Source organism: Fukomys damarensis, unplaced genomic scaffold (assembly GCF_012274545.1).
Source record: "Fukomys damarensis isolate Sample0158 unplaced genomic scaffold, DMR_v1.0_HiC HiC_scaffold_23, whole genome shotgun sequence".
NCBI classification, from domain to species: Eukaryota; Metazoa; Chordata; class Mammalia; order Rodentia; family Bathyergidae; genus Fukomys; species Fukomys damarensis.
The window spans coordinates 29,578,591-29,605,239 of record NW_022900935.1 but is presented as its reverse complement, the minus strand read 5'-3'; the positions used below and the strand labels follow the sequence as shown (position 1 = coordinate 29,605,239).

The window sequence follows — 26,649 nt, the reverse complement described above, 5'->3', positions numbered from 1 at the left end:
TAGTTGAGACTGACTTGGAACTCACTATGTAGCCCAGGCTGGTCTTGAACTCACAGCGATACTCCTGCCTCAGCCTCCTGAGTACTGGGATCACAGGCATGTGCCACCATGCCCGGCTCTAAAATGTCTTTTAATCCTATTACTCAGAAATACTTATTTTGAATTTTTAAGTATATTTTTCCAGAGAATTCTAGAGTATATTTTTCTATAATTATGATATTAAATTTTTAAAGATACAAATGAGATTATTTTATATGTACAGTTTTTAAGTCTTTTTAAAAATATATCATGAATATTTTTCTATCTAAACCCAGCTGTTCATCATTTAAGAAAAGTTTGTGCAGCATTTCACTTTGTAGTTATAGTATAATTTACCAACCATTCTCATGTCATTGAAATAGTTTGATATTGTAGACATTATTGTAGAGAACATTCTTGTACATGCATATTGCATATTTATTATTATTATTTTTTGGTACCTAGGATCAAACTCAGGCCTTGTGCTTATGAGGCAGGTGGCAGCATCACTGAGCTAAATCCCCAGCCTTAACCTATTATTTTCTGAGAAGAAACTGAATAAATTAAATTCGCAGTTGAACTTGCGAGTCAAATTACATACTTAATTTTAGTATTTTAAATAATTAGAGCCAAATGTACTTCCAGCATAATTTCACTAACTTAATTTTTCCAACTAGGTACTCTTGAAAATCGTCTTTTTTTTTATATTATTGCTTCTTTATGTTTGTGTTTTGGCACTTAAGAAAATTTGGAAATATTTGTATAGACTAGCCCCAAGTCCATGCTTTTAACAACTGTGCTGTATGCCAGCAATACATGGTATTAGGTGATAGCATCATGATTTCATGATTTCCATGTTAAGGATGGGAGGAAGAGATAGCAACTTACTTGTGGTGATGCCTACTAGCTTCTTGTCCTGAAAGTTAATTTTGCAATAGCAAGTGCATTGCTTTATTTAGTTTGTATATCTTGGAGGTAATTTGGGAGTTTGGTTCTGATGAGAAGGATAAAGGATAGAAAAAAGGAAGATTGTAGATGAGGAGTAATAAACTATAAGTCTATCATGTGGGAATTACCATCTGGGGAGTTAGGTGTAAATTCTTTCCTTAGCTTCTTCCTACTAGTCCATGCTCATTAGTTTTGAAGGTTAAAAACACAGACCATGAATTTCCCTAGATAGTATTGAATGATTGAATGATAAGCTACTCTCTTAACTATTTTTGAGTTAACTTGAAATGCAGTCTTACATCAGGCTAAGCGAAAGCATTAAGCTATCTTTCATAACCTTCAACTTGGCTTTCTTTTGAAATGTATCTGGCTTTTCTTTGCAAATATCTCAGTTATTCTCAGTAAAGATTTGTTGTGCTTTAAAACTATTTTGCTCTTTAAATTTTTCATTTCTCCTGTTTTCATACATCATTCATGTAGTGTTTTAGAAATGAAACTTAAACTGGGTATAGTGGTACATACAAGCCTGTAATCCCAGCAGTCAGGCAGCAAGGGAAGCAGGATTGTTAATTTGAGGATAGCTGGGCTACATAGTTAGGGAAGCCTAGACTATGAGTAGTGAGGCTTTGATTCAGACAATAAAAACAAATGACTGAAGAAAAAAATTTTTTGAATAACACATTAACTTGTTAAAATTCTTACAGAACTTTTTATACAGTAGTCTATTTTGTCTGTACATTATATTTTGTGCTTCCAAATTACTATTGTCTTTGCTCTGCATTTTATGGGTCTTTTATTGAGATCCTTGTTCCACATAGTTTTAACTAAGGACTGCTTTTTTTTTTTTTTTTTTGAGACAGGGTCTTGTTATGTAGTTCAGACATCCTTAAACTCACTATGTAGACCATGGTGGACTCAAACTTGTGGAGGTCCTCCTGCCTTGGCCTCGCTCTCTCCCTCTTTCTCTTTCTCCCTTTTGTCTCTGTCTTTTGTGGTTCTGGAGATTGAACCCAGGACCTCATGCATGTTAGGCAAGTACTGTAGCACTGAGCTACATCCCCAGCCCTTTTAATTTTTTTATTTTGAGATAGATTCTCATTTAAGTTACCCAGACTGACCTCAAATTTGGAAACCTGTTGCCTCAGCCTCCTGAGTAGCTGAGATTATAGGCATGTACTTCATGCTGAGTGTTTATGAAGGATCTATTATGTCTTAATTTTTGTGAAGATTATATGATACACATCCCCTTATGAATGCTGGTATAAGCAAACATTTTGAAAGAACTTTATAAGTTCACATATGGACATCTTTTTTTGCTTAATTGTTTAAACAGCTTGCTTTCTTTCTTTCTTTCTTTCTTTCTTTCTTTCTTTCTTTCTTTCTTTCTTTCATCAGTGCATGTAAGTAATACAGAGTAGTAAGGTTCATTATAATAAATTGGTACATGCATTTAATATATCTTGATCTTTTTCCATACCATTAACCCCTTCTCCCTTTCCTCTGCCCTCTCTCTGATCCCCTTCTCCATTTCCAAAAGTCTACCTCCTAGTTTCCTATTATCTCTCATTTATTTATTTGTTTGTTTGGTTTTCCCATAAGAGAAAACATGATATTTAATTTTCTGAATTGGTTTATTTCACTAACATGATCTTTATTTCCACCCATGTTTTTGCAAATGATATGATTTCATTCTTCTTTAGGGCTGAGTAATGTCTGTCTGCCTATCTATCTATCTGTTTTATATGTTCTTTATTCATTTGTTGATAAGACACCTATTTCCATAGCTTAGCTATCATAAATTGCTATAAATATGGATATGTACATAACACTTTAGTATGCCACCTTTACTTCTTTTGGGACATTATCCAAGAGTGGTATAGCTTGATTAAATTGTGTTCCTATGTTTAGTTTTTTGAGAAAATCTCCATATTTAAATTCATAGTGGTTGTATTAGCTTACATTCCCACTAGCTTGGAGGTTTCTCTCCTTACTACCCCAGCACTTATTAGAATTCATTGTGTCTGTGTGTGTGTGTGTGTGTGTGTGTGTGTGTGTGTTTGTATTTTTGATGATAGCCATTCTGACTAGGGTGAGATGAAATCTCAATATAGTTTTGATTTATATTTGGGCCTGTATATAGTTTTTTTTTTAGTCTTTAAATATATTATAGATACTAATCCTCCATCAGAAGAGTAGCTAGCAAAAAAGATGTCCTCCCATTCATTGAGTTGTCTCTTCATTCTGTTGTTGTTTCCTTTACATGTGCAGAGCCTTGTCAATTTAATGTTATTCCACCCCCAGCAATGATTCTTGATATTAATTCCTGTGATTTGGAGTCCTATTTAGGTGCCTGTGCCTGTGCCTGTGGTTTCACGTGTTTCCTCTATGGCAGTGATGGCAAGTCTTTTAGAGCTTTCAATGATAAAAACAGCCTGCTATAGAAGTTTGCCATACTGCCCTATGTTATCTTCCAGCACTTTCAAAATTTCTGATTTTATATCTATATCTTTGATCCACTTTTATTTAGTTTTAGTATAGGTTGAGGGATAGGGATCTAGTTTCAGTTTTCTGCTCATGGATAACCAGTTTTCTTGACACCATTAAGATTCTATCTTTTCTCCTGTATGTGTTTTTGCCCTCTTGCCAAAAATCAGATAGCTGTGGGTGTGTGGATTTGTTTCTGTGTCTTCTCTTCTAGTCCATTGGTTTACATGTCTGTTTTTGTGACAGTAACATATTGTTTTTGTTAACTTGGCTTTGTAATATAGCTTAAAATCCAGTGTTGTGTTGCCTACTTGTTGGTCTTTTTGCTCAGGATTGCTTTGGCTATTCTGGGTCTTTTCTGATGTCATGTGAATTGCAGGATATTTTGTTTTTCTAGACCTGTGAAGTATGATGTTGATATTTTAAAGGGATGTCATTGAACTGTAAACAATTTTGATAATGTGGCCATTTTACAATATCGCTTCTTCTGATCCATGAATAAGGATGGCTTTCCATACAAGAGTATTGATCTCATCAACAGATTAAGAAAATGTGGTTTTTATATACTCTGCCATAAAGAAGGATAAATGTGAGACATTTTTTAGGTAAATGCATATACATCTTGAGAACATCATTTTAAGTGAAATAAATTGGATACACATTTTATTTATTTATTTATTTATTTTTGGTACCGGGGATTGAACTCAGGTCCTTGTGCTTGCAAGGCAGGCCACCGAACCGCTGAGCTAAATCCCCAACCCCAAGGATACACATTTTAAATATCACATTGTTTCTCTTTTGTGAGAAATCCAAAGGGTAAATAAGAGCAAAATGAAGGGTAGATTTTTAGAAGGTAGAAAGAAAATGTTCAAATGAGAAGGGGAACAAGGGGTAGGGGATAGGAATAAAAACAATAGAAGGAAAGCAATAGAGACAGTATTTGTAAATGTGGAGGGTTGAAAGGAGAGGAAGGGAATGGGGAAAAATGAATTAAGATATGTTATGTACAGGTACAAATCACCTAAGATGAATGTGGATCACTATGCATGGCCAAAAAAAAAAGAGATGTTACATAACCTATGAACTGACAAACTATAGAGTAATTAAAGCAAAACCAAGTATTAATCTGCAGTTTTCTTTTTTAGTGGAGTTCTTATCTGGTTTTAGTATTAGAACCATAGTATAGTGGCTTCATAGCATGAATTTGGAAGCATTCCTTCCTTTTTATTACATGGAGAAGCTTAAGAAGCTTTGATATTCTCCATTGGTAAAATTCAGCAGCAAATCCATTGGATCATGGGCTTTTCTTAGTTGGTAGTTTTCATTTCTGTATTTTAATTGATCTGTTTAGTTTTTTATTGTCTTGGTTCTATTTTGTAGCTTGACTGTCTAGGAATTTATACATTTCTTCTAGATTCTTTGATTTACTGGAATATAATTTCCAAGAATCCACTGGATTTTAGTGGTATCTGATTCAGTTTTGCTCTTTTTGTCTCTAATTTTATTAATTTGGGCTTTTTTTCTTTCTTTTTGTAAATTTAGCTTGAAATTTATTATTTTTATTTTTTAAAAGAACCAACTCTGATTCATTGATCATTTTTTTAAAGTATCAATTTCATTATTTCATTGTGAGCTTTTTATTTCTTTATATTGTTTTTGGGTTTGGTTCATTCTTGTTTTTCTCAGATCTTGTGGTATATCACTGAGTTATTTATTTGGAATCACTCTGTCTTGCTATTATGGGCATTCATAGTTAAAAATTCCTTCTTAAAACTACTGTCATTATGTCTCATAAACAGTATTGTGTTCTGTTAGTGTGTAATTTTCTCCTGATTTCTTCAGAGACCCATTTAAGTATATTATTTAATCTCTATGTGTTTGTGTAGTTTCTGTGGTTTCTTTGCTGTTGATTTTTAGTTTCTTTTCTTTCTTTCTTTTTTTTTTGGTACCAGGGATTGAACTTGGGACCTTGTGCCTGTGAGGCAGGTGGTGGAACCACTGAGCTAAATCCCCGACCTACATTAATGCTATTCAGATGAAAGCTAATAGTGTATATAGAAAGGAGAGGAAAAGATAAAGTAAGTAGATATATGAAGAGCAGATAGTTAGAGAAAGCGAAGAACGTAAGTATAAATGGGAGGTGAGAGAATAGGGAGATTGTTCCCAATTGTTGAGCTATCAGATGAGGTTAGATAACCCTAAAAGCAAATTTTGGTGTGGGAATTTGACTATTTAACATAGCAATTTATGGAGCTAAAGCAGAAAACTAATACACATAGCTATACCTGTACATACATATAGTAGCCTAAACTTTAGTATGTAAAAACAAAATGTAGATAAATAAGCAATGTAGAAGTGAGATAAAGAAAAAAGCCTATATATATTTAAAAACTGAAAGAAGATAATTATCCTGCTGTTGAATCCCAGAGCTGTTTGTCAGTGGTATTATCTTTTGTTTTGTGTTTTATTCTTTTGAAATCCTTGCTGGGGATTTAGCTCAGTGATGCTGCCACCTGCTTCACAAGCACAAGGTCCCAAGTTTGATCCCTGGTACCAAAAAAAACCCAAAAAACAAAAACAAAACAACTAAACAAAAAGAACCCAGGGTCTTGCCATGCAGTCCAGGCTGGCCTTGAAGTTACCTTGTAGTCTAGGCTGGCCTTTAACTTGCAGGAGTCCTCCTTCCTCAGTCTCCTGTGTTATACTCAGGGACAATGGTAAGGGCTGTGAGCACCTCTCTCTGGTGTGCTTTGGTCATGGGCTTCTAGGCCATGTACCTGCTTCCACATTTCTGGCACTCAGCGCTTCTGGCTATGATGCCTTTCCATTGGGGTCTAGGGCTGCGAAAGAGACCGCTAGCTGACACCTATGTTGTAGCCTCTCAGTCACTGATGCTTACAAGATACTTATGAGTCCCAGTTGCCATTAGTCTCCAGGTTTCCATTTGGCTTGCACTTTCTGCTGTACCTACTGCCCTGGTGACAAAGGCCTGAGACATGACTCTTAAGACTATCTCTCACCATTCCTGAAGCTTCCCTATTATAAATCTGCATTAGTTCCTGGAGTTTCTCTTGCACCATCTCTTCAGTGCCTAGGACTGGGGAGATGAAAGCTCAAGTCTAACTTTCCAATCTGACAGTAATGACTGCTAGTCCTCTGTAGTCTTCTGTGTCTCTCTCCTGTCCTGGAAGCAGGAAGGTCCTCTTGTGTGAATATCTCAGTCTCCAGGCTCTGTATTCCACTTGCCTGGAACTGAGGGGTGGTGGCTCAGTGCTGAGCATGAGCTGCCTCCATGGCTTCTTTCCCTGGAGGACTTTGCGTGTTTTACAAAATGATGCAGTCTCCAAGCCTTTGTTGAGAGCAATATTATTAGAGCAGCAGCTTTATTTCTTACTCTTGCTACCTATATTTCTATATTTCATCTGTTCACTATGTAGTTCAGGTTGCATTCCCATATTTGGTCTTCCTACCGCTTGGTACAGCCATATACCTACTAACTTGGGTGAGTATCTTAGAGTGACCTATGATTGCTTCTTCCTCTGGACTGCCATGATGTCTCACCTTGCCATTTCTGACATTGGAGATGGTGCAGGTCCTCCCTTTGGATCCTATGGCCTGTATAGTTCACAGCAGTGACAGAGCCTAACTGACCCAGGGCCTCTTCACATTTAACCTTGAATATGGCAGTGCCAGAAAGGTTAACAATTTTATAATGTAGATAATGGCAGAAGATGCTCTGTCTCTTGTCTCAGGGAAGATCTGTGGTTTACATATGAAACTCCTTTAATAAATTAAATTTTCAAATAAGCTCTAGCAGGTCCAGGGAGTGATATTCAACATATAATTGAAAACATAGAGCTAAGGGAAATAAAGTAAAAGTAAACATTAACGTAGCCATACAACATTTTAATACTGTATGAATTTAGGAAATGATTTTTGAACTTTGCACTCAGTTTCTGCTCTAGTTAGCTGTCTGTGCTGACGTTGGTGTTAGTTATTCATTCATTCATTCAGTCATTCATTCATTTATTTATTTAGGTACCGGGGATCGAATTTGGGACCTTGAGCTTGCGAGGCAGGCACACCACCACTGAGCTAAATCCCAGCCCTATGACATTGCTGTTTTGTAGAAGAAAGACTTATTTAAGAGTGCTTATATTTATCCTTAATTACATGTTCCAGCCTAAGACAAAAATGAAACAAATTAGCATATATATTTCTTTATTGCCACTGAATTTTAGGTCCTAAAAGATAGTTTTGTACTAATAGAATCTTATAGTAAAGTAATATACACCAAAGAGTCAAAACCAAGTAAAATTATAATGCACACAATCTGTCCCATCTCATTGATGTTCTTTGAGATTTTTCCATTCCACCAAGTTTCCGTTTTGAGGAAACATATCTTAATGTTTATCCTAAAATTCTGTACAATAGTTTCTCCACTCCCCTGCTCAGGATGTGATTATAGAGGTCCTCAAAAGTGCACTGCCTTTCTACTTTATCTGTGGTACGAACACCTGCAGTTTTATGAATGAATAGTCAAACGAATGACATAATGAGTCTCTGTGCTCATCAGAAAGGAGCCAAGCTTTGAGCTTTGCCCTTCATCAATGGCTTTTAGACACTGGTTATATTTACATAGATGTTTGCTATGACAAAAGAGAAGTTGTGAGTATTTCATTGTATCAATTTCCTTTGCTGCTGTAGCCTTCCTTTTTTTTTTTTTTTTTTTTTTTTTTTTTTTTTTTGCCTTGTAGGAACCATGAGCCTATTATTTACAGAATTACTCAGTTTCTCAGGGTTTAACCTGACACTCATCCTACCTGTTTCTCCTTTTCTTGAGGACCTACTTTTTTCTAGACATCAAATAAAGTGATTTATCTACATTGTTTTGTTTAATCCTTATAGCAGTTCTAAAATTTATGTAGGCAACACAGTATTAATCTTTATAGATTAGGAACTGAGGATCAAACAGTTAATTAAACTGTCAAAGTTCATATATCTTTTAAACAGTAAAAGTGATTTTGTATATAGGTCAGTCAGTCCAAAAGGAATTTTCATAGCTTTAAAAAAATCACAATTTAAGATTATAAAATTTTTTTTCCCAGATTTTTCCTATCTAGTGTTATTTGTCTCTGGATTATTTCTTCCTACCAAGTTACAACTTACTTCAAATTGTTAAGTGAAAGGTTTTGCTGTAGTCACATAGTGATGCTTTTTGCTTTATCTTCAAATAAATTCTAGAGAAAAGGAACTGTTTCTTACTAATTTTGTCTTTGGCATATGATACAGGTAGTTCCTTTAGCACATGATAGAGGTAGGTAAATGCTTATTTGACTGATTTTATTATCAGTAAGCTTATCTCTAGGTCTATTCTGTCACTTGGGTATTAGAAAGTTTTTATTTTTAAGACTTCTGGCTTACTGATGTTGATTTTCCTTACCTGACAAATAAGTCTGAAGAAAGAGCTGGGGAGATTACTAGACACTTAAGGAGTAGGATAGGGGTGATCTTAGTATTTTATTAGTAAAATTTAGATGGTCTGTATTTATTGTGACATTTCTTAGCAATACTTTTCACAGATATTTCCTTTGTATTTTTTCTAAGCATCTCATAAAACAGTTTTTCACCCATAATGAAAGCTTATTATATAATCCAGCATATGTGAACATTTTTTAAATTAGTTCAGCTTCTCTGAAGAAAACTAAAAATGACAAATTTTTTTTTGCTATTTAAAGTATAGTTCAATAGGTATAAAGAATGGTTTTCTACGTTTTACAGGAAAACCCAAGTTGTTATAAACATGAAATTCTCATTTACAAAATTCACTTTGGTCACATTAACAAACTGAAACTTTTCAAAGTCTACAGTCTTTTCTGTCACTGCCACTTGACTTTCTGTTTATTTTTCCATTGGATTTTGCATCAGATGTTTATTACCTTTCTTTTAAATACAGTTTAGTTCTAGAATTTACTTATTGATGAACTAAACGTCTTTTTTGTTTGTTTGTTTTTTTGTTTTTTTGAGACAGGGTCTCCCTGTGTAGTTGAGACTGACCTGGAACTCACTGTGTAGCCCAGGCTGGTCTCAAACTCATAGGGATCCTCCTGCCTCAGCCTCCTGAGTGCTGGGATTGTAGGCATGCACCAACATGCCCAGCTCTAAACATCGTTTTTGGTAAGATTTAGGTAAATACAAACAAGCTTTAAAACCTAATAAAAATGTATTATATTAAGAAAATGACATTTATTTTTAAATGCTGCTTGGAAATATAAATCAAATACAGTCAGCCCTCCATATCTGTGTGTTCTGAATATGTAAATTTAGTGAATTGTGGATTAAAAATATTTGGTAGAAAAAAGTGCTTCTCTTCTGAATGTGTATAGTACAGTGTATTTACATACCATTGTATATAAAACAGACTTTATTATGTACTGTAATCTAGAGATGATTTAAAGTATATTGGAGAATGGAGATAGGTTTTATGAAAATATAAGGGACTTGAGGATCCAAGTATTTTGGTATCTGCAGGGGTGAGGTGGTATCCTGGAACTAATTCATCACAAGGACAAGTGTTGTTTATTGTTTTTTTAGTTCTGCCACTACTTGTCTAAATTTTGCTATAGAATATAGTTAAAATTACTTAACTGGAAGAATAGGGATTCAATTCTGCTGAGAAACTAAAGACTTTATGCCAATTCTGAAACAATTGGTACATACTACTTATAAGTTGACTAAGAGAAACTAAATGTTGGATTCATTTTATTTTTAAAATTGTTTGTATCAGTTGCATTGTGCACTTGATATTTTTTAAAGCTTGCTGACCTACAGGCTAACTTGATTTTGAAAATGAGTTTATTTCGGGCTGGGAATTTAGCTCAGCGGTTCGGTGGCCTGCCTTGCAAGTGCAAGGACCCGAGTTCAATCCCCGGTACTCCCCACAAAAGAGTTTATTTCTAATAGGATGCCCTGTGATATTCAATTTAACTAATTTATTTCTATTACTGGAAGTAGTTTAAACAAAATATAAATGCAGCAGAGTCAGTGGTTTAGCACACCTGTAAATGTGATGGTTTGGCAATACTTCCTGCTAGTTTCAAGGATCAACTGTCATAAATCAGTATGTGCTTGGGAAATAAAATATAATATGGTAGTTAAAATTTCTGTTTATAATTCTTTATATCTTTGGTGCCAGTTTTTGAAAAATTGGTACTTAGTGCCAATAAAAATTTTTAAAAATGCACTCAGTTGTATATATTTAAGTAAGATATTAATGTACAAAAACTGGTATTTATATATAAAATTTATATTTCCTACTAATATATTATCATATTATCATTTTTTTGTATTTAATGGTTGAATATTTTTAGATTTTGTTTCATATTTTAATTAACATGATATTTTTGTTTTGTTTTTCTCCTTGACACTGGGAGTAGAATCTGGGGCCTTGTACATGCTAGTAACTGCCACACCAGTGGGCCACATCCCCAGCCCTTGTTTTTTAAATTTGGTGTGAGGGTCTTGCTAAGTTGCCCATACTGGCCTTGAACTTGGCAATCTTATTGTGTTACTCTCCTGAGTAGCTGGGATTAGAGGTACATGCCACTATGCTAGGCTGATGTTTTAGTAGATTTTTTTTTTTTTGTACCAGGGTTCTTGCTCTTGCGAGGCAGGAGGTGGAACCTCTGAGCTAAATCCCTGGCCCAAGTAGATTTTTATATTGCAGGTGCTCATCTAAATAGTTTATCTGTTATACATGTACTCAATTTCTCTTAAACATGTATTTGCTCTGTTTCCTTAATGAAAAGTCAAGCTTAAAATCTCTCTGCATACTAGTAATATGATGGTAGACATAGTTTCATAGTTTTTCAGATACTAAAATATTGTTAAGAATAACTATTCTTTAGTTACCTAAAACTCAATAGTGGTGTTCTTTTTTTTCCCCCTGGTACTGGAGCTCAAATTCAGGACCTTGTGCTTGCCAGGCAGGTACTCCACCACTGAGCTACATCCATGGCCCCAATCGTGGGGTTCTTATTTAAATAACTCTTATTACCGAGTTGGGCGTGCTTCCTAATGTTGAAAGCCTTTTACCATTTATCCGTGCCTTTTCATCAAGAGTGACTTTTCATAACTCTGGGGTATATATGTCTTTATAACCCAGCTAAATTAGTCTATAATGTCAACTATGCCATATATGTATTTCTACTTCTAAGCTTTTGCTTTTTTACATCTCATATGGAGTCTTCCTCCCTATTTTTGGTTGACTATCCATATTCTATACTTCCTTTAAGACTCACCTGGAGTCTTAACACTTTCTGTTTCCTGACTGCTTGTGCTATTTAGCTTCCTATCACTGTGACAATCAATTTATGGAGAGAAAATATTTACTTTGGAGGTTTTAGTCTGTGATCAATTGGCCTCATGGCTTTGGGCCTGTGGGTAATGAGCACATCATGGTGGGAGTGTGCTGTAGAGCAAAGCTGCTCACCTTATGACTGGGATGAGAAAAATGAGAGGAGGATGATGGGGCTTGGGTCCCACTACCTCTTTCAAGGGCAGGGTCCCAGTGGCCTGAAGACCTCTCTGAAGGAGCCACTTTTTAAAGTTCTGTCATTTCTCAGTGAAGCCATGCTGGAAACCAAACCTTTTAACACATAGGTCTTTGTGGGACATTCCAGATCCAAACTATAGCATAGCCTCTTCTCTCTCAGTAAGATCTCTGTCTCTGAAACTCTATTCCTTACTGTGCTAGTATTTTTTTTAATACTTAACTTTTTCTACCTTGTTATCTGTTCTCATCCCAACACACACACACACTTTTCAACATGTAAAGACGTGTAGTTAGAAGGATTTAAATGATTTGGAGCTAGGGTGTGTAAGGAAGAGCTTTTTTGATAAGCATATGCTGTTTCATGTGATGGCTTTAATAAATCCATGGCTAGCAGCTGTGTAGATTTTTTTTTTTTTTTTGGTACCAGTGATTGAACTCGGGTCCTTGCGCTTGCAAGGCAGGCCACCGAACCGCTGAGCTAAATCCCCGGCCCTGTGTAGAATGTTTTTGAAGATATATTTCGGTTGCCCTAATGTAAGTCACATTCTTAGCATGTTGACATTTTGACTTTTTAAATAAGTTTTATTGTATTTTTGTTTATTTTCATTTTTATTTTATTTTTTTGTGGTACCGGGGATTGAACTCAGAACCTTGCGCTTCCAAGGCAGGTGGCTACACTGCTGAGCTAAATCCCTGGCCCTGTTGTATTTATATTAATGTCAAAATTGAAATACAGTTCTAGTGGCCAGTAGTCTATATAGCCAGAGATCTGTATTTTAAGAATATGGCCAGTCCAAGACATTAGAATTGCATTTTTGAGATCTTATTCTTTTTCTCTTTGTAATTAATTTACTACACAAGCATGAATATTTCAAAATGTATAATGACTGATGACACTGTGTTCAGAGTATGAAGATATTTAAAAATATTAAGTAACTATAGAGGAACTGTAAACAGTGCAGAGTACTCAAAAATCACTATAAAACATACCTTAATATAAGCATCTTCTTAACTACAATACAATGATGTACAACAATTGATACAATGCTATTAGTAATTTTGATATAATACCATTATAATAGTACCATTGTGTTGTTGGCACAGTACTATTAACTGAACTAAAGACTATTTGATTATTATTAGACTTTCTACTAATGTACTTATTCTGGTTCAAGATCTAATGTAAGATCTGTGACTCATAATAACTTTTTATCTCCCCCTAGCTACTTGTATTCTGTGATAATCTTCCGTTTTTCCTTGTTCAATGATCTTGACTCTTTGAGAGTACTAATTAAGAATAGCATAGCCTCTCCTTTCTCAGTAAGGTTTCTGTCTCTGAAACTCTGAAATTTTGTAACATTTTTCTCAGTTTACTATTTTCTCATGTCAGATTGAGTTTATACATTCTTGGAATTTATACAAAATACTGTACTATGTGCAAAAGGAGGTACATGATGTGACTATATCTTACTGCATGTGATAGCAATTTTGATAGTTGGTTAAGATGTCTCCACGTTATTGGTATATATCCTGTGAGGAGATAGTTTGAGAGCATGCAACTATCCTGGTTTTCATTGAATTTGCCAGCTAATTTTATCTGCTCCATTGACTTGACATAATATGTTATAAAGTTATTTTTTAGTGGTTGGCGTAGTTTTTACAACATAATCTTTTTTATTGTATGTTATGTTACTTTTGAGGTAGGATCTTGCTAAATAGTTTAGGCTAGACTCAAACTTGTGATCATTCTGCCTCAGCCTCCTGAGTAGCAGGGATTACAGGCATGTGCCACTGTGTCCATCTACAGTTTAATCTTTAATTAATCTAAATCTACTTTAAATATGTATTAATATACTACCTCACATAGTGGCCCTATAGCATTGAATTTGTAGTTCTTCTCACCCATTTTTTTGGTGTGTGTTATTGTCATATATTTCACTTTTTCCTATGGCATGAACACTATTTTTGCTCCTGGTATTCAGATTTTTTTTTTGAGCAATTAAATGGAGAGGGAAAGTTAACTTATTATATTTTCACTTGTTTCATTTCAAGTTTATTTTATTTTATTTAATTTTTCTTGGTAACAGTGATCGAACTTGGGTCCTTCCACTTCTAAGGCAGGCAGTGGAACCACTGAGCTAAATCCCTGGCCCTCAAGTTTATTTTTTGATACAAGTTTCAGTTTTTGTCTGGTGTCATGTTTTTGTTTGTGCTTTATTTTGGTATTTTTTTGTTTGTCTATTTGTTTTGTTTTTCTCTAAACTACTTCATTTAGCTTTTCTCCCCCTCCCTTCTTTTTTTTTGGTACCTGGGATGGAATTTATGACCTTTTGCTTGCAAGGCAGGTGTGGCACCACTGAGCTAAATCCCTGTCCCCTAGTGTTTCTTATGAAGTAAATTTGTTATCAGTATATCTCACAGTTTTTTGTTTGATGAGGAAGTATTTTTGCTTCTTTAGTTTTGACATATTTTCCACTGGACTGACAGTTTTTCCTTCCAGCACTTTAAAGATAATCATTTTATTCTCTTTGAATGTTTTTTGGAGAGAAATTTGTGTTATTCTTACTTTTTTTTTCTTCTGTATTGTGTCTTTTCTATCCTTTTTTAAAAAAAATATAACAAAGCTTCATTCCCTTCCACATCTTTTTTTTTTTGTGATTTTTTTGGTTTTTTTTTATTGTGTCTTTTCTATCCTTTTTTAAAAAAAATATAACAAAGCTTCATTCCCTTCCACATCTTTTTTTTTTGGTGATATTTTTGGCATTTTTGTTAAAAATGGAAAAAATGGTAGCATTTATGGTGTCCTCCCTTTCCCTAGGTACCCCCCCACTGCCCATGGAAAGGGTGGTCCCAAGGGTGGTTGGGGCTATAGCAGGGGCTGCTATGGCTACCAGAGGGGGAGCTGGTGATGTGGGCTGGTGTCTGCCACAAGATACTCTCTACCATGACCTTGCTGCTCTCGGACACTGGGGCCAGGTGGTCAGGCCCCCGATGTCTGTATCCTAAGTTTGGTACTCCAAGTGGTGGAGGCCCCAGATAGGCTGGATCAGGTGCTGCCAGCATCTGATGGATCAGATGGCACTCTGTCATGGTTCCCTTGGCCCTGAGAAGGCAGCCCAGCAGGTACAGGGGCACACACAGTGTGTACGAGAGCAAGAAGGTCCAGCCCATGGCCTCATCCCACCATGCGTACAGGTAGGTGTTATTGTAGACCAGCAGCTCCTAGTACATCATGTTGAAGATGAAGGTGTCCATGCAGACCAGCAGTGTGAAAAAGAAACAGCACCTTTTCATCCAGTGGTAAGGCTAGTATCTGATCATGCAGGCAATGTTGTCCATAAAGTGGTCAACTCTGTACACCCAGGCCACCACCAAGCATTCCCAAAAGGCCTGCCACAGCAGCATGGTATCATTGGTGGAGCAGTAGATGAACAGCTGGAAGACATATATCCCACCATCAGTCACCATAGAGAGATTGATGACAAAGCAGAGGACACAGTAGAGGGCCATGGAGATCTCCCTTTGGAAATGGAAGTAATAGGAGCCCCAAAAGTGATCCAGCAGGCTGGTGATAAAGCACCTACAAATTGGCCGTTGAGCCCGAGCAGCAGCAGCATGAACAGGGTAGCCCAGCATGCCATGGGCATCAGCGTGATGGCCTGGGGGTAGGTGATGAAGGCTAGGATGGCCCCTATTTTGCCACCTTGGAGATATACATACTATGCTCTGTCACCATGAAGCCCAGGATGTAGAAGACCACAAAGCCAGCAAAGAAGCTGGTCCCTCTGTTGATGAGTGCCAGGAAGATGGTGTCCTTGTAACAGTTATTGAAATGATTGTAGCTGCCCAGGGCTGTGAGGGCCCCCAGGCTGATGGCATAAGAAAAGAGAATCTGGGTCCCAGTGTCTATCCATACCTGAGGGGACGCCAGCTTGGACCAGTCCAGCTTGAGATAGTCGATGGTGCTGTCCAGGGCTCCAGGCAGCAATACCCACATACCAGCAGCACAACGAGGACCACGTAGGGGAATGTAGCAATGAAGTATATGACCTTCCTTGTCGATTTGACCCCCTTCCAGACACAGAAGTAGACCAGTACCCAGCAGGCCAGCACACAGGGTCAGCTCCCAGTTGAGGGCCCCGGGCACCTCCAGCCCAGCTGAGACCCGCAGGACTTTGTTCTCCCAGAACTCAGTGATGGGGGATTGGCGGTCAGTGAGCTGGTCACATGTAATGTTGGCCAGGATGGTATTGGCACAGTCTTCAGGGTGAAAGATTTCCACACAGTCATGAGTGTTCTATATGTGGCCACATGAGGCCAAGGGCAGAGTGGTGGTGAAGGACTTGACCAAGTAGTAGAAGCCCCAGCCCAGCATCATGATGTAGTAGGTGTTGCAGTAGAAGATGATCACTATATAGGAGTAACCCAGGCCTTTGAAGATGGTACAGATGTTCTAGATGATGCTGCTAGCCTTCATGAACTGACTCAGGGAGATCTCCAGGAAGAAAATGGAGATTCTCCCAACCAGGGTGATCAGGACATAGGGAATAAGGGATATACCTCCGCTGTTCTTTTAATTTAGGTAGGGAAAGTGACACACATGCCAAGGCCCGTGGCGAAGCCCATGCACAATATGATAAAGTCCATTTGTCACTTTTAAGTTTTTCTTTGTGTTTGTTTTTCAGCAATCTGAATCTGAATATGATGTGCAACTTCTAGCTTCCTCCAGTTGGTAGTTGGTTTTGAAAACTTTTGGTAATTATTTTTGTACACTTCTTTCTCTCTTAAGATTCTAGCTATGCATATATTAGTTTGATTTTTTTTTTCCTACAGCTCTGTTAAGCCTCTTCCCCCATCTTTTTTCCTTATGTGTTTGAGTTTGAATAATTGCATAGACCTGTCTTAAAGTTTACTCATTCTTTCCTTGACTGTATCAATTCTAATGAGCCTACTGAAGATCCCTTTATTTCTCTCTCTTTTTTTTTTTTGGTTTGGTCTTTGAGACAAGGTCTCAGTATGTAGCCCAGGCTGGCCTTGAACTTGAACTAACTCTTCCTTGCCTCATCCTCCCAAGTGCCAAGATTACCAGGGTATACCGTCATGCCCGACTCTTTTTTATTTCAAGCACACTTTCTGTTTGTTGTAATTACTGTTATCTGTTATTTATTTTTTCTATTAGAATTCTTAACATATTAATCATAGTTAGCTAAAATTCCCTGTACATCAGTATCTTATTTCAGTCTATTTCTGATGATAGCTTGTTACTTACAAATATATTTTTTTCTGGCCTTTTGGTGTACATTTTAAATTTTTGTTGAAAGTTGGATATCTTGTGTAGTGTAGTAGAAAATATGCTAAGTATATTTTATGGTTTGAAATGGGCATGACTTTCTTCTAAGTTATTAGTGTAAGAATTTGATTTTTTGGTTCTGTACGCGTCCTTGGCGCTCTACGGACTTATCTCCTGCTTCTGTCTGAGTCCCTGGCCTCTCACCAAAATGGCTCTTTCTAACAAGCTGACTCTGGACAAGCTGAAAGTGAAGGGGAAGCAGGTCATTATGAGAGTGGATTTCAATGTTCCTATGAAGAACAACCAGATAACCAACAACCAGAGAATCAAGGCTGCTGTCCCAAGCATCAAATTCTGCTTGGACAATGGAGCTAAGTCAGTTGTTCTTATGAGCCACCTAGGCCGGCCAGATGGTGCCCCAATGCCTGACAAGTACTCCTTACAGCCAGTTGCTGTGGAACTCAAATCTCTGCTGGGCAAAGATGTTCTATTCTTGAAGGACTGTGTGGGCTCAGAAGTAGAGAAAGCCTGTTCTGACCCAGCAGTTGGGTCTGTCATCCTGCTGGAGAACCTCTGCTTTCATGTGGATGAGGAAGGGAAGGGAAAAGATGCTTCTGGAAACAAGGTTAAAGCTGAGCCAGCCAAAATAGAAGCTTTCTGAGCTTCACTTTCCAAGCTAGGGGATGTCTTTGTCAATGATGCTTTTGCACTGCACACCGAGCCCACAGCTCTATGGTGGGAGTCAGTCTGACCCAGAAAGCCGGTGGATTTTTGATGAAGAAGGAACTGAACTATTTTGCTAAGGCCTTGGAGAACCCAGAATGACCCTTCCTGGCCATCTTGGGAGGAGCTAAAGGTGCAGGTAAGATCCAGCTGATCAATAATATGCTTGACAAAGTCAATGAAATGATTATTGGTGGTGGAATGGCTTTTACCTTTCTTAAGGTGCTCAACAACATGGAGATTGGCACATCTCTGTTTGATGAAGAGGGAGCCAAGATTGTTAAAGACCTGATGTCCAAAGCTGAGAAGAATGATGTGAGGATTACTTTGCCTGTTGACTTTGTCACTGCTGACAAGTTTGATGAGAATGCCAAGACTGGCCAAGCCACTGTAGCCTCTGGCATAACTGCTGGATGGATGGGCTTGGACTGTGGTCCTGAGAGCAGCAAGAAGTATGCTGAGGCTGTTGGTCGTGCTAAGCAGATTGTGTGGAATGGACCTGTGGGGGTATTTGAATGGGAAGGTTTTGCCTGAGGAACCAAAGCCCTCATGGATGAGGTGGTGAAAGCCACTTCCAGGGGCTCCATCACCATCATAGGAGGTTGAGACACTGCTACTTGCTGTGCCAAATGGAACACAGAAGATAAAGTCAGCCATGTGAGCACTGGAGGTGGTGCAAGTTTAGAGCTCCTAGAAGGTAAAGTCCTTCCTGGAGTGGATGCTCTCAGCAGTGTTTAGTGCTTTCCTGCCTTTTGGTTCCTGTGCATAGCCCCAAGACAAAATAGTATTTTCTGCATCTCTACTTGGCATTAGCTAAACCTTTCTCCACATCAAGATTCAGCTAATGCCCAAGGGATGCAGCATCAGGAACCCATAAACAGTTGTACTGCATCTCAGCTGATGTTTACTGTACCCCAGACTTGACTACATTCTTCAAGTTCTCAGTTAAGTTTCTTAGTGACTGTTGTGCATTCTAGAATGCATCTATAGTTTGCCTGCTAAAGTGAGCTGTCTTTGAAGTAGCTTATTCTAATTAGCTTTGTCACTGTTTATTACTCAGCATGGAAACAAAATGGAACTCCAGTTGTAGGGAGGGAGAAGTTGATGATCTATTAAATAAAGTATTCACTGGAAAGAAAAAAAAGAATTTGATTTTTAAGTTGATTCAATTTTGAGTTGGATTTGAAGTTTATTTCCTCCAGTGACCTTGCTCAGTGCACCAAAACCTGCACAATCTTCTGGTGATTCTTGTGTTTAGGGTTGTTGATTGGTTTGGTTGCACATTACCACATGCATGTACACATGCACTCAGGCACATACACATGTGTTCACACACAATTTATTAAAAATTCTGTGTTCTACCATGAGCTTTTATTCTTCAGCTGTGTTTTACAAAAAAACATGTCTCTTAGAGAATTATTTATAACTCTGCTATCTAGCTTGGTCTTGGGGCCTGGAGGACATTCTCTGTTGCTCTGATAAAACAGTTTAGTATTCTGTAAGTACTGTATTGGGTTTACTGCCTGGCCTTGGTTGATGGCCTTCTCTGAGTCCGTATCTCTTCAGTTATAGTTCTGAGCTAGCTTGTTTTCTTGCCCCTCTTCCTGGTTTAGAGTATTTTTCTCCCCCTTTTTCTTCTAGAAATATAAAAAACACCCCATGCATCTATAGGATACTATGGATACTCCCCGTTGCCCTTCTCTCCCCTTGTTAAGTCTTGTTTTATAAGGGAGATAGAAGAGTCTTGGTACCCATTTGTGCCGTTTAGTAGAGTCTGATGCTTCTATATCTTTGTTTTTTACCTCAATTGAGAATTTCTCCAGACCCTACCCCCTCATATTTTGCTTTTCTGTGAGCAGTTTGCAGTTTTCCTGGAGCAAAAAGCCTGTGAGAACTTGAGGCCCACCTTTTATTTCCTTTACTCTCTCCCACAAATGCACTATAATTCTCCATTAATTTGCTGTTTACCCTAGTTAAACTCTTGCCCTGATAAAGCAGGACTCTCATCTTGTCTCTGTGTCTCTGTCTCTTAGATTTGGGGTCATTTGTGTACCATGTGACCTTTGCACTCCAGTGGGTTCAAGTGAAGTCACGAACTAACTGAAAGTTGTGAACTAAACATCTCTCCCTTTCATTCTACCCTTTCCCTTAATCTCTTTTGCTCTTTTTATTTCCATGGTAACACTTTCTGGCACCCCATCACCCATTGTCATTACTTAAAAGAAAATCTCTTAATTTAGTTTGTATTATTTCTTTGCCCAAAATATGTGTTTAGTTTTAAAATTTCTGGATACAAGGTCTTTTTTGTTACTTTTATTTTGTTTCTAATATCTGGTTCCATTGTGTTATATTCAGAGTTCTATTTCTTTGTGATTGATTTTGCTATGTATGTCATTGGCTTTTGAGAGCATTTGCTGTTTATTATGAGGGTGCAGCTTAATATTATTATCTGCTAAGATGTACCTGTTGGTGTCCTGGAGTTCTGCCTTTCTTATATTTTGTCCACTTGCTCTATCTTGTATTGAAAGCAGTGTATTTATTCTCCTGTCTTTACTTAGTTTTTATCTGTGTCTATTTAAATCCTGTATAGTTTTCTCTTTTTGAATTTCTGAGTTTCTTCATGTACATACTTTCATGAGTGTTAGATTCATTGATAAATGTAGCTTTTGCATTAAAAAGTGATCTTCCTTGTGTTTCATTCTTTGAGCTTTAATTTTGTTTTGGATCAGTTGGCTATGCTTACTCTCTCTGTATTTTTTTTTTTTAACTTGATATCCTTTGTCCATGCCTTTATTTTAAATCTTTTGAATTACTCTGTCTTAAATGTGTCTCTTATAGTTGAGTTTTATTTCATGAACCGTGTTGGTCTCAGCTCTGTAATAAGTAATACTTTATAATTACATATTTTCTGATATTTGCAGTGTGTGCTTCCTGTGAGATGTATTTTCATTGCTTTTATTAACTGATTTTTTTTTACTTGATATTTGAGGAAGCTTATATTTCTGTTCTTGCAGTTTATCACTTTGTAAGTATTCTTTAAGACTACTTTTTGCCTATGTAGCAGATTATTGTTCCTATTCAATTTTCTTTTTTCCTCTTCTTCTATTAAAAATTGCATTATGTAGCTGAGTACAGTGGTAGATACCCATAAACCTACTCAGGATGCTGAGCAAGAGAATCAGTTGAGGCTAGCCATTGGAATTTAGTGAGGCCCTGTCTCAGAAAGCTAGCACTCCCTGGGTTCAGTTCCCACTACCACTATAAAAAATTACTTAGACTTTTCCAGAACATTTATTCCATAATTAGTTTATTTAACATACTTGTCCTAAATCAGTCTTACTTTGTTTTAGTGATTATATTAGTCAGAATTTTCAAGGGAATAGATGTAATACAGGGCACATAGTTTATAGGATTATTTTATAATACCCAAAAGTCAAACGCAGAAAAGTGCAAGAGGTCTGTTTGTGTGCTGGAGATCTGAAGAATACAGGATCCCATAGCAGTGTTCTATATGAGTCTGCATCGGAAGGCTGAGGAGTCTGCGATGGAAGACTGAAAGTTGGCTCCAGAAGGCCCAGGGCCTGGTGCTGAATGCTAGGGAGTTTGCGATGAGAGCCAGGTGATGATGTCCAGGTGAAGACAAGAGCCCAGTTGAAGATGAAGACTGAAGCTCCTCTGAAGAAAACATCAGCTAAAGCTGAGCAGTCTGCTCTTCAGAGGATACGAGACTTGCAGGAAGTGAGATGTTGTTTGGAGTCTTTGGCAGGCCCCCATAGGTGAACTGCAGCAGAGCCCTCCAGTATTCTGGAGTAAGGTCCTTCCAAGGAAAATCACCAGTATGCAGTTTTTCCCTCCCATTCTCTTCTTATGTCATTTTGGCAACAATCCTCAGGTAGATCTTCCATGCCCACAACCATGCGGACTCAGTTCAGCTGGCTGTTTCTACTTCATTTGACCATTAATTAATCCACCACAATGATGTATGTTTATGTTTTTAAAGTATTCATCAGTGGTACTTTTACTAAAGTTCTCTTAGTCAACAATTTTGGATAAAGGTCTTACGCAAGTAGATTTCTCAAAGGCTGGTTACAGTAGAATTCTCTTAAGTTCTTGTGATTTGAAAACTTTTTCTGTTACCGTGATATTTGGAGGACAGCTTGGTTATGTATAGAATATTTGGTTCATGCTTTCTTTTATTGAGTTTCTAAAAACTGCTGCTCCCTTTTTAATATATTGGTCAGAAACTCTGATGGCAGTCTTAACTCTTTTTCTTTTATAAATTATTTGACCTTTGATTGGAGGCCTTGTGGATTTTATCTTCATGTTTGAAATTGAATCGTCTTACCAGAACGTGTCACAGATTGATCATTCCCTAGATTGATTTTTGCTAGGCTTCCAATGAGTCATTTCATAAAGATTCATGTCTTTTTGTATTATTGGAAATTTTTCTTTGGTTATTTTTAAAAAAATTTAATTGTTTCATTGCCTTTCTCCTACTCTTCCCCTATTCAGGGACTTGACATCATAAATATTGTTATTTCTTTGTTTTCCATTTCTTTTGTTTCTCTGATACTTTTTATTTTTCCTTTAGTTCATTTTAATTTTCTAAGTTGTTTTTATGCCATTCTTCAGTGCCTTCCATTAAAATTGTTAGACACTTATTCATCCTTTGGGCATATTGTGATTTCTGAGTGAATTTTGTCTTTTTCTTTTTCTTGCGTACCTTCAACTTTATTTCATTTCTCCTTTTTTTGTTGTTGCTGTTTCTTTTTGAATTTGATTCAGTTTGATTTTTTTATTTCATCAAATGCTTATGTTTGAATTATTGATTTGTATTTTTTCTGTTTCATGATTTTTTTGGGGGGAGGAATTTTCCTTATGAAAATTTGTTTCCTGATTTTTTGCAAGGACTTTTATAGATCTGCTGATGTGTGTTGTGTGTATAGGTGTGCCTGTGTGTGTGTGTATTCACATGTTCATTTTTATGCTAAAGTGTGATTTACAAAAGTTTTCTTGGAGCCCTCTTTTGTCAGTTTAGTAAAAGTTTAAGCAAGTTTTCAGTTGTTCTGTTATTTATAAGGGTTAGAGGTAATGAGTACTCTGATTTTATAATTTTCTTTTTGTCTTATAAGTCCCTCATTTCTCATTTGGTTTCTTTATATCTTGATGCTGAAGAGGCTTCTCATTTCATTGTTGCTTTTTTATTTTTTATAGAAATATGTTTCTTAGTCTATGAGTCATTTTGAGTCATGACTGTTCCTTAACCACTTAACAGTTTATCCTGAACATCACTTGGGCAGTGTATTTATTTATGTACTGACTATCCTGAGATTCTCTGATAGGTGTCATTTCAACCAGTTGATTCTTGTTGTAGGAGATATACTCATTAAGTCTGTTTGTTTTATATCAACTGTTTTTTGCATACTTTTTTATTTTGCCTTTGGTGTTTGTTTCTAGTGAAATCTAATAATAAGTTCTGGTTATTTTCTTTTACTAATTTGTGTTTATTTGTGAATAGTAACCTATAATTTTGTGCTATAATCTGTAGAAGCTCTTATTATAAGTACATTAAATATAATTTTTATACTTAAACTCAATGATATTCTTTTACAGTATAAAATGGACACATTTGGGACACAGAGACTGAGTAGGAAGGAAGTTTCAAAAGATCTGCAAAAGAAAAAACTAAAGGGAGAAATGTCAGCATATCAGAGAGGAAATGTCTGTGTTATGAAATGGAAAGACAAAAAAGACTTCTCTTTATTGTCAACTATTCATAATAGATAAATGATAGAAAAAATGAAACTAAATAAATGCCATTATTGGTCAGTGATTATAATAATTCTATGGGTAGTGTTGACAGAGTTGCTCAACATCTAACAAGCTAACCTGAATAAAAAAGCAAGGGAAAAATATCATAAAACATTTATACACCTTCTGGACTAAATAATATGGAACTTGTTTATTATTTATTCAAAACAAGGGGGTTCAAAAAAGTCATTTACAATTTAAATTAGATCTGATAGACCAAATAATTGAAAAATATCAGATAGTGAAATGCCAACCTGGAATTCAACATTGTTGTCTTTACCATTACATTTTGTGGATAGATCTTTCATTAAAATTATACCACTCAAAGAAAAACAGGGAGGGTTAGCATGACAGTATAGAGTGTATTGTTCAAAGAAAGACAGTAATGCAAAAAGAATTCAGAAAGACACTAGATGCTACTGTCCAGATTGTAACGTTGCATTGTGTATTAAATGTTTTAATGCACAAACATTAAGATAGACACAGAAAATTGAATAAAAATGACAACATTTTCATTTTTACATTTCCTGCTATATTTTCTTATCAAAATGAACAAACATTTGCAATTTTTGGTCATCCTGCATTTAAATAATTGGGCTGGTAAATGGTTGAAGGAGGGAAATTTAAAGCAATTTACCTTTTCCTTCTTAAATTATAGTACATAATTGAAGGCTGCTTTTGAAGCTGAGAGTCAATAAATTGAAGCAAATGGAAATACCAGGTAGAAGGTGGTACTGTACTTAGGCAGCCACTTGTTTTTTGCAGTACTGGAGATCAAACTCAGGACCTTGCACTTGTGAGAACTTGCACTTGTGACACCATTGAGCTAAATCCCTGGCTTGACCATCAAATTATATATATTTATATATATATATATTTTATTAAACCCTTCATTTGAAATACTATTATTATTTGAAACCTTGTCCTTCTCCCAACCTGTCAGACATTTATCTACTTTTAGGCAAAGTATGTTGTAATCTTGATCATTATTTTGTCTTTACCAGTCACTGTCACTTCCTTGTGACTTTAATTTCAGGCATCCTTCTTTCCTTCCACCATCTTGTACCCTTTATTTAATAACTTGATTTGGAAAAATCTTTCATGCACTATAAAATCTATAATTTATTGATCCTGCCACCTTTACCTTGGCTTTCAGTTCTAGTATATCCACTTTTCCTGACTAAATTTCTTGGCGTCCATCATGTTGATACTGCTGTAGGACCAAAACTTGAAGCCTAGGTCCTCTGGGTATGGATTCAAATTCTACTGTACTAGAAATCACATACAGTTTTAACACTTACGCCATTTCTATTTTACTGCATTTTGCTATGTAAAGGCAATTGAAAGTATCTCAAGCAGTGTATTAAGGCTTAGGAGTTAAATATCCTGGTTCACCAGGAAAAAGTGACATAATTGCTCTTGAATATTTGCTATGGACATAGATTTCTCCTTAAAACCATGTTCATTTCAAAGTGTCTTAAAATCAGTCGTGATTACTAATAATATATTCAAGTAACAAATTTAGGTTTTGGTTTTATGCAAAGATAATTGGCATTATCTTCTATCATCTGCATTCTATCATTTGTATCCATACACACACACTCACACACACACACACACACACACACACACACACACACACACACACAGAAGCCTCACTCTGTATATGTAGCCCAGGCTGCCTTTGAACTCACTATGTAGCCAAGGCTGGCGTTCAACTTATGATGATCCTCCTGCCTTAGCGTCCCAAGTGCTGGGATTGCAGATGTGCACCACCATGACTGACTGCTATAATTTTTTTCTGCGTTGTTTTATAACACTAATACATAATTGAAAAATGAGTTTGTTGACGTTAACTAAACTGTATCATTGAGTTTCTGTTATGTACTAGTACTTTTTTAGGCCAGAAGGTATAGCACTGAACAAGACTAATATATTCCATACCCCTACTGGAATTTTTGGGAAGACGGGAGCCAATTTATGTGTAAGTTAAATTTATAAATATATAATATAATTTTAGAAAACCATAAGAACCATGAACAATATAAGGAAAATCAAATGGATAATGGACTATAAAACTTATTAAAATTTTTATTTTTATTTATATATATATTTTATTTTTTATTAGTACATGTTTGCAGTACATAATGATTACATTCCTTGTGGGGAGCTGGTACATGTACTTGACACATCTTAATTATTTTTTTATTCTCTTCTCTCTCCTTCTCCTTCCCTCCATCTCTTGGTTTCTTTCCCTTTTGTAAAAGATCTATCTCCCTATTTCCTCTTATTTGGCTTTTATTTATATTTTGGGCTTGTCATATAAGAGAAACAATGTGATATTTAGGCTTGTGTGTCTGACTTATTTCACCTAATGTTATGGTCTCAGTTTTTTTTTCTTTTATTGAGTTTATTGGTACATTTTAGGTATACAGTACAATTATGTTCATTATTGGGATCTTGTACCTTTGCATGACAGGTCTTGGTTCTCATTTTTTCCCCCTTGCCCGTGCCCTCCCTTCACCCCCTCCTCCCCTCCCCATTTACAAATACCTTACTTCCATTTTTTCATATTTTTTCTTTTCTATTATTACCTTTCCCCTACCCTTCCCATTTTCCCTATACCTTTAGCCCTTTTCTTCCTGTTTCACATGGTCAATTATATCATTAGGATCTTATGTACTATTATAGTTTTTCACACCAGAGAAACTATTCAGTATTTACACATGTGTGACTTATTTAATTCACTTAGGAGTATATCCTCGATATGTATCCATTTTCCTATGAATGAATCTAATTTCTCATTCTTTATGGCTGAGTA

The 26,649-nt window shown here is 36.4% G+C and overlaps 1 protein-coding gene and 2 pseudogenes across 1 annotated transcript in view; 2 read left to right on the top strand and 1 right to left on the bottom strand.

Moving 5' to 3' along the window:
- Nucleotides 1–26,649, top strand: part of Faf1 (Fas associated factor 1) — a 401,181-nt gene that overhangs the window by 37,532 nt on the left and 337,000 nt on the right. The window lies entirely within an intron of this gene.
- LOC104852614 lies at nucleotides 14,819–16,496 on the bottom strand (annotated as a pseudogene).
- On the top strand, nucleotides 17,503–18,959 carry LOC104852543 (annotated as a pseudogene).